The sequence below is a fragment of the Pinus tabuliformis genome, chromosome 1_1, assembly GCF_031772625.1.
Source record: "Pinus tabuliformis cultivar Carrire ecotype Pingquan chromosome 1_1, CPIR1, whole genome shotgun sequence".
NCBI lineage: Eukaryota > Viridiplantae > Streptophyta > Pinopsida > Pinales > Pinaceae > Pinus > Pinus tabuliformis.
Genome location: NC_142297.1, coordinates 115,429,850 through 115,438,054, shown reverse-complemented (window position 1 = coordinate 115,438,054; position 8,205 = coordinate 115,429,850). Strand labels below are relative to the sequence as shown.

Below are 8,205 nucleotides of genomic sequence, written 5' to 3'. Positions count from 1 at the left end.
AATCTAGGGGCTATGCCTCAGGATTATCAAACCAAAATTACATATTTTGATGGTACTAGTTCTTGCACAGCTCTGCAACATACCAAAAAAATGCAGGACTATTTTTAGATTTATGAAATAGATGATGATGCTATAAGAATGAAGATTTTTGTCCAAAGTTTAAATGGAGATGTAAGGCCGTGGTTTAGAGCTCTTCCTGCAAATTCCATAGCTGACCCAGAGGCCCTATACCAAACATTTCTTAACAGATGGGAGAAAAAGAAGCATCCCTTGCTCATATTATCAGAATATGATACCATCAAAAGAGGCCCTCAAGAGGCTGTCTTAGACTATTGTGCAAGATTTAACAATGTTTATAATGCAATCCCACAGAACCTCAGACCTCCACCTGGTCTTGCTTTGTATAAATTCCGAGATGGTTTTGATACTGGCATGGCATATCAATTGAGGGAAAGAGCCCCTCAAACCTTAGCAGACATGCAGAATATAGCTGTTAGTGTGGAGGAAAACCTTATTTCCAAATGAAACAGAGCAAGAGCTAAGAGAAGAACTATTTTCAAAGATGAAACTTCAGTTTCTGGGCAATATATGGATGAATCTCCCAATCTATTGTATGGATATAATAGCTTTTCTCCTTTCAGTTGTCTTCCCAAATATCATCAATATGATGAAAGATTTGCGCCTCAAATCCAAATTAACCTTGTAGAGGAATTAGAAACTATTTTGGGAGAAGACAGAGTGCAAGTTCAGCAGCCTGAACCCAGTGATCAACTTGCTCATTTCAGCTATGAAGAGGAGGAGGAAAGTGTAGAAAATTTTGAAACCAGCAAAGGAACTTTGCCTTTTTCTTTTGAGTCTTCTCAGTTTATTGGGAATAATTATCATGCAGTTTGTAATCAAGTGTCAGCAAGTGTTGATATTGATCATCTAGAGGACAACAATGTAGGACAACAATTCACCTCAAGAGTTTGATCGACACCATGCCTATTGCATTCAAGGTGCAGAATTCTACTACTGATAAGTTTTTAGTCAAGCTTCCCAATGGGTTCATATCCCCACTCGTGGTTTTTCTTTTGAAATAATATTAAATCCAATGAAGAATCTATTGGAGGAGTTCCATCGTTCAAAGGATAGATTTCTTATAAAGACTACATTGGCACCTGACTGCAAAATGGATGGCAATGACTTACCAGATAAGGTGTCTAATGACTGGTTTGCATCGCAGAAAAAACAGGTTCTTGTAGATGCCAAGATGAAGGTTGTTTACATTGGAGGGTTCTTTCTTCGCCATCTAGTTGTGAATGGTGATGTAAATTCTGTCAAACAAATACTTACAAGACATAATTGTTGTAACCATGCTGATGAGGATGGTAGAACAACATTGTATATTGCTTCGGCAAGTGGAAATTGTGGGATGTTGAAAAAGTTGTTGAATGCACAAAAATTTTGCTTCAATATTTGGCACAGAAGTGAAGTGAATCCAAGGGGAGACACTAAGAAGTGGAGGCTGAAGAATGTGAGATGAAGGGGAGGGTAGAATACTAGAATGCTTAAAGTGGGAGACAGAGCATTTGGTATATTGTGAAGTCAACCATTTTCACTAATAGAGGCATTGCATGCAGACTCACATGCTGAAAAGGCTAAACATTTTACAATTTTCTGCTACAATTTATATGATTCAGTGGGGTAAGGATAGAATTGAATGGTTATTTATCTCCATTTATGTGCATCAGGATACTATTGGATGCTATAGATGAAGAGTTGGAGGAAATGAGATAGAGTAGGTCATTAAATTTAAAATTGATAAGCGTAGTCAAGTAAGTTTTCATTGTCCTCCAGGTAGATGATCATGGGGAAGGTAACTTCAGGCCCTTTTAACTATTTATTTATATAGTATTTTAAGTTCTATGAATTGAGTTTAGTTTGGGTGGTTGGTTTGAATAGTTTTTATTCTCCTCGTTCTTCAATCAATCAATCTATATTGAAGGCTTTGGGTCTTTTGTGTTCTCTAAGCAAGCTTTTATGAAAACTATTTTCCCCGGTCATGACCAGTGCCCAATATTTTGAGTTATCTCTATTCTCTAAGAAGGATTTTATGCAAACTATTTTAAGTACATATATATTTGTTTGGGTCTTCTAATATAATTCAGAAAACATTGTTTAAGGCCCACTTCTTTTGTTGTTGTGTGAACAAAATTGGTCAAATTTATCTTACTCCAATCCAATAGATTTGAAAGATTCAAAGTTGTTCAGATGGCTATATTTTAACATTATGTAGAACAACAAGTAGGCTATAATTCTTTTGCACCACTGAATTAAATTTTAATATGTTACCCAGGTTCTGTTTGCAGGTGGTACTTTTGCAATCTACTCCTTGTTATGTCAACATGTGAACATTGTTGGGAAAAGTATTGGTCAACAGTTTCGCCATTTACCGTCAGATGAAAGGCTGAAAGTTTTCAGTAAAGAATATGTCTAGGATGTTTCCTCCGGGACAAAGCAAATGCTTGAGAAAGGTTCAATTTCTCAAAGAATTTTGCTAATATTTTTTATGTTTGGCGCTAGGATGGTAATTGAGAAAAGTTCAACTGCTCAAAGAATTTTGCTAATCTTTGTTATGCTTGGCACTAGCATGGTAATTGGAGATGGAGCATTGACGCCTGCAATATCAGGTTCATCTTTTACCTCTATAAAAACTTCATTCGTCCATCTGCATTGAACCCTTTTTCAAAAGAGTGTAACCAAACCTATTCGACAGTACCCTTCACAAGATTCGAGACTTGAATGAAAGCATACTATTTAGGGTAGGCTACCCTTTCATTAAGGAGTGCCAGTACAATGAGTTTTTAAGGGAAATCATTATCTTTCTCAAGCTTCAGGGTGAAAGTGAGGATCAATAAAAAAATATTCACAGGCATGTGACTATTACCACAATATTTCTCATCATCATATCACTCACATGCAATTAAAATTGGGTTGGGGTGATAACAACCATTCTACCCGACCACCAAATATAACCCCAATTGACTCACAGTACAGTGAGTTTATTCCATCGAAGTTGTGTATTTTTCTTCTTTCTTAATTGTAATGTTGTCTAGAAGAGAGAATCCCAACAAGGGAAGCCTAGTGTCTCAACAATAACCCATTTATGAAATTTGCTAATGAGCCCAGGCCCATCTAGGTAGGGCCTGCCCTCTCTCTGGTGCATGCCAAAGTAAGCTAATAGACTTTAACTATTTTCTTTCAAAAAGTTGGGATCATAATGGAAGGTCTGTAAGGACCTAATAACCACATGGTTATATTTAACCTCGGGTCAAACCAATTCACACTCTTTAAATAATAAGTGAAATTTCCAGTAAAGATTATTATTCACAATCCTTTTCCTAAAGTAGTCTATTGGTGTTGAATACAGGATTCAAAATCAAGGTTTAAATATTATTATTCACTTTACTGAACCATAAAATCATTTCTTTGATGCTTTCATTCCAACTATATCTTACTCTTGTTATTTCAAATTTTTGAGTTGGGTAGTGCTCTCAGCTATTCAAGGAATCCAGTCAAAGAACCCAAAAATGAGCCAGGGTAAGTATTATATAGAGCAATAATGTACCCTTTGACATACAAAATTATAACATCTTTGCATTAAAGTCTAAATTCTATATCCTTCAATTTAGAGAGTTGTTCAAACATATTAAATAACAACAAAGTATTTGTATGTCTAAAATATAATTGGTTCCATATTATTGATTACGGATTCCTTGAAAACCCTGCTATAATCCCTAAAATTCTTGACTCCTTTGTACGCAGATGTTGTTCTATTGGTATGAGCGGTAATTCTTGTATTTCTATTCTTGCTTCAAAGGTTCGAAACATCCAAAGTGAGCTTCATGTTCTCCCCTATAATGGTTATGTGGTTCTCTTCAACATGCATTATTGGGGCCTATAATATTGGAGCACATTATCCAGGTGTATTCAAGGCATTGTCACCTCACTACATTTTCTATTTCTTTGCTCAAATTCATAAGCAAGGATGGGTGATGCTAGGAGCTGTTTTCTTATGTGTAATAGGTTTTTGCTCAATCCAAGATATTTTATAATGCGTGCCTTAAAAATTCGAATTTTTTTACCTTTTTCAAGTCAAAGCAATATTTGTTCTTATGTTTTTAAACACTAATTTCATATCTCACAGTATATATCCTCTAATCACTTGTTAGTAAGAGATACACTACCTTAGCTAGCCTTTTATCTATTTAAAATAGATGCGGAGGCCATGTTTACTGACTTGGGCCACTTCAATAAGATATCTATTCAGGTTCAAATGATTTGCACAGTTAAAAGATTGTTCCATCTAAGTTCTATGGGTGTATCATTGACTAGAATAATAATAAATTTCTGCTTCTAAGCTCTATGGGTGTTGGACTAGAATCATAAGAATTTTTTTGCTTCTTGCCGTAGATTTCCTTTTCATGATGGTTTCTCCAACTTGAATTCTCACATATGCTAGCTAGGAAGCTTACTTGATCAAGAATCCAGGACATATAAGTGATACATTCTACAAGTCAATACCAAATGTTGTGTATTGGCCAATGTTTATCGTTGCCACTTTAGCAGCAATAGTTGCCAGTCAAGCATTGATTTCTGCAACCTTCTCAATTATAAAACACTCAATGGCTATTGAGTGTTTCCCTCGAGTCAATATTGTTCATACCTCACAAGACAACGAGGGTCAGATTTACTCTCCAGAGGTTAACTATGTCCTCATGATTCTCTGCCTTGCTATTGTGGTGGGTTTTAGGGGTGGGCCACAAATCGCCAATGCCTTTGGTAAGTGCTTATTTCTTTGTTTCTTTCTTTTTGAAACAAATGTACCTTGTATTTCATTAGTGCACAAAACAAAAATTCTTTATACAATCTTACATTGCCAGCAAAATTAGAGGAATGGGCATTATCCCACATATAAAAGGCAAAGAGGACAAGCATGCCTACATTGCCAGCAAAATTAGAGGAATGGGAATTATCCCACGTATAAAAAGAAAAGAGGACAAGCATGCCTACGTCTTTGGCTCCAACTTTAAGAGAGTTAATGGAATTTTGTGCTGCAGGGGTTGACGTGGCTTGGGTCATGCTTATTAAAACATGTTTAGTGATCTTAGTCATGCTTATCATTCGGAACATACACATTTTATTTATACTATCACTTTAAGAGTGTTAATGGAATTTTGTGTTGCAGGGGTTTTTGTGGCTTGGGTCATGCTTATTACAACATTTTTAGTGACCTTGGTCATGCTTGTCATTTGGAACATACACATTTTATTTATAGTAGCATTCTTCCTTATTTTTGGCCTTGTAGAAGGCATCTACATGACTGCCATGTTGAATAAAGTTCCACAAGGAGGTTGGGTGCCATTTTTAATTTCAGCAATCTTCCCTTCCATAGTGATCTCTTGGAATCATGGAAGACAGAACAAGTACAAATATGAACTCGAAAGAAAAATGCAGATAAAAGATTTGCATGCATTTTTGGACAACATGGAGATTTCTTGAGTACCAGGAGTTTGTTTCTTCTGCTCTAACAACAAGTTCCAAGGTTGATGTTCTAAATATCCTTTTTCTATGCACAAATTAATCGGCTCATAATTCATAGTAGAATTATTTGTTTTGACATTTATAGATTTCCTAGATCTACTCCTTTGGGAATTGAATTCTACCTTAAATTTCCCACACCATCTTGACAAATGTCCATCGCTTTTGAATTATCTTCATCGTCTATTACTACATGCTTAAACATTCCCTCACTAATCAAAGAATTGGATAATCTATTGATCGCCATTGAACACTCTCAAGTTAGTGGCATTGTTTGGGATTAAAGGCCTAAAAAGGATTTCAATAGAAATCTGTTGGTAGAATATCATCTAATGGAGCTAGCCTAGAGCAACTTTAGCTAGAGTTTTCACAACTAAAATCTTACATTGAGGAATGGACACAATACTAAAAGCATAAAATTCAGTAATCAAGCTTCATACCTCAGATTGGAAATTCTCCAAATGAAGCAAAAGAAAATGGATTCAATTCTTTACCTCCGATAATATTATTTTCAAACCAAAAATTTTAAATGTTTCACCTTCAAAAGAAGAACTTTTTCAAGGCCTATAGGAAATAAGGGTATTCTTTTTCTAGGGATCAATTAATGTAAAGTCTTCCCCTGCACCCTCCAAAAACATAGAACCATCATAAAACAATGTCTAGAAGTTAGTTTCTAATTAGGTTAGAAGATCTAACACTATCTATATCCACAAATAGAACAAATTTATGCAGACTTGAAGATATTATCTAGGAAGATGAAAGCAGCAGGATATGTTCCTAGTACAAAATTTGTTTTGAGTGTTGTGGAGGAGGAGCAGAAACAACAAGCTCTTTGTTACGATAACGAAAAATTGGCAATCTGGTTTGGTCTCATCAGCAAATCACCAGGGACTTTTATTCGAGTTATCAAGAACCTTAGAGTCTGTGTTGAATTCCCCTCTACAGGAAAGGTCCCCCTCTATAGGAAAGGTCGGTACCCAAACACACTCCAACACAGAACATTTTGACCCTAAGCAACTCAGCCCACCAACAAGGCTACTCAACCTCTAGAACAGTAGTCTCGGCCCTCTTTTCAACCCAAAGTTAGTCTACTGCTCCTGCAGCTCACTCAGCCTCCATCACAGAAATTCGGACCTCCTTCATGTTGTCTAGGCCTCTCCTCCTTATTGTGGCTAGGGAAATCTTAGAGCTCTTTCTTGAGAGGAAGTTTCACTAAAATGGATGCTAAAACAACTCCAATTCACCCTCTATTTATAGCCAAATGAGGGGCTCCAATGAATAGATGAAGAGACACATCTATTGGATAATTTTTACATCAAGCCTACATGACTTGAAAACCAGTAATTATTTGCCAACTTCAAAAATTCATTTCTCCACTTCTACAAATCGAAATTTGATGATTCTCGAAGTGTTGGATATTCCTTTCCACCCTCTATCATCTCATGTCATGACATGTAGAAATGTGCTTCTGAAATTTCCTGAAACACGATTGGGTGAAAAACCCACAAGACTACTTGTGGCGCTTTGACCTCCAACCCTCGAACACTGGGGAGCTTGGAGTACCTCCCAAGCTACAAAAACTTCATCACTCCCTCTTAGCGAGGGAGGTACTTCCAATACTAGGAAGTAACCATCATCATCTTGCAACGACACTAGCCCCTCTTGTCGTGTTGGAAAAAGTCGTTTGTGTGGACACAACTGACCTCCCTAGGAGTCTTAACTCTCTAGCGACAAACAAGACAAAATGGAGTGATCTTTCTCTAAATACACCTTTTAAAACATGAAAACTACAAGTGTTTAGGCTTACGTTATTCCAAAACGCGGTTGTTGTAGTTCGTCCTTGCCGATCCGGATGAGCTCCTCCTTCAAGTCAATTCCTGCAACCACAAACAATCAAACAATTACCAAGCACTTGCATTTCATATAATAAAACATATATTCAACATGCAGACCAAGGAAAACATGAAATAACTCATTAATACAAGCTATTGAGAAAAATAAACTAGTTTGTATTAATAACGAAACAAAGAAACTCTTACAACCTGGCCTTGGTGTTGTGCAGGTTCCTCCCAGGGTCCATCAAGGGTTTTCCTCTACTTTGACAAAGCTCACCCACTTCCAAGTAGAATCAAGCAAAGACAATCTCTCCTCACAAGGTTCTAAATGGGAGTCCTAATTCCTGCAGCATTTACCCAAAGAAAATGTATAGCTTCAACCTCTCCTCCCTCTGGCTCAATGTCTTTATTTATAGTGCTGTAAAGAGGTTATTCAGGTCCACCATCAATGGGATAATCCCCCTCTTTGGGTGGGATAGCTCCCTTATTGATGGGATAAGTTCCCCCTTAATAGAGATACATGAACCAACTGGAGGCGCATCCAATTCATCAAACCGACCTCTAGAAAGTTCTAGAAGTAACCACAAGTAACTTTTTTAAGATGAAACTCGCGCATTTTGCCTTTTACAGAAGGACGCACCTGTCCCTTAACATACAGAGCGTCCAAGGATGCACCTTTTGTGAACATGGTCAGCGTCCCCGCAGGTAAGGCTAGAGAGAACCTGCGACCCCAGAGATAAACATATTTTTGACAAGACTTTCTCTCTTCTTTGAGTTTGAGATGGAT

At 36.9% G+C, this 8,205-nt stretch overlaps 1 pseudogene; it reads left to right on the top strand.

Annotated features, from left to right (window-relative positions):
* Positions 1–2,566: 2,566 nt before the first annotated feature.
* On the top strand, positions 2,567–5,544 carry LOC149211919 (potassium transporter 6-like; annotated as a pseudogene).
* Positions 5,545–8,205: the final 2,661 nt, after the last annotated feature.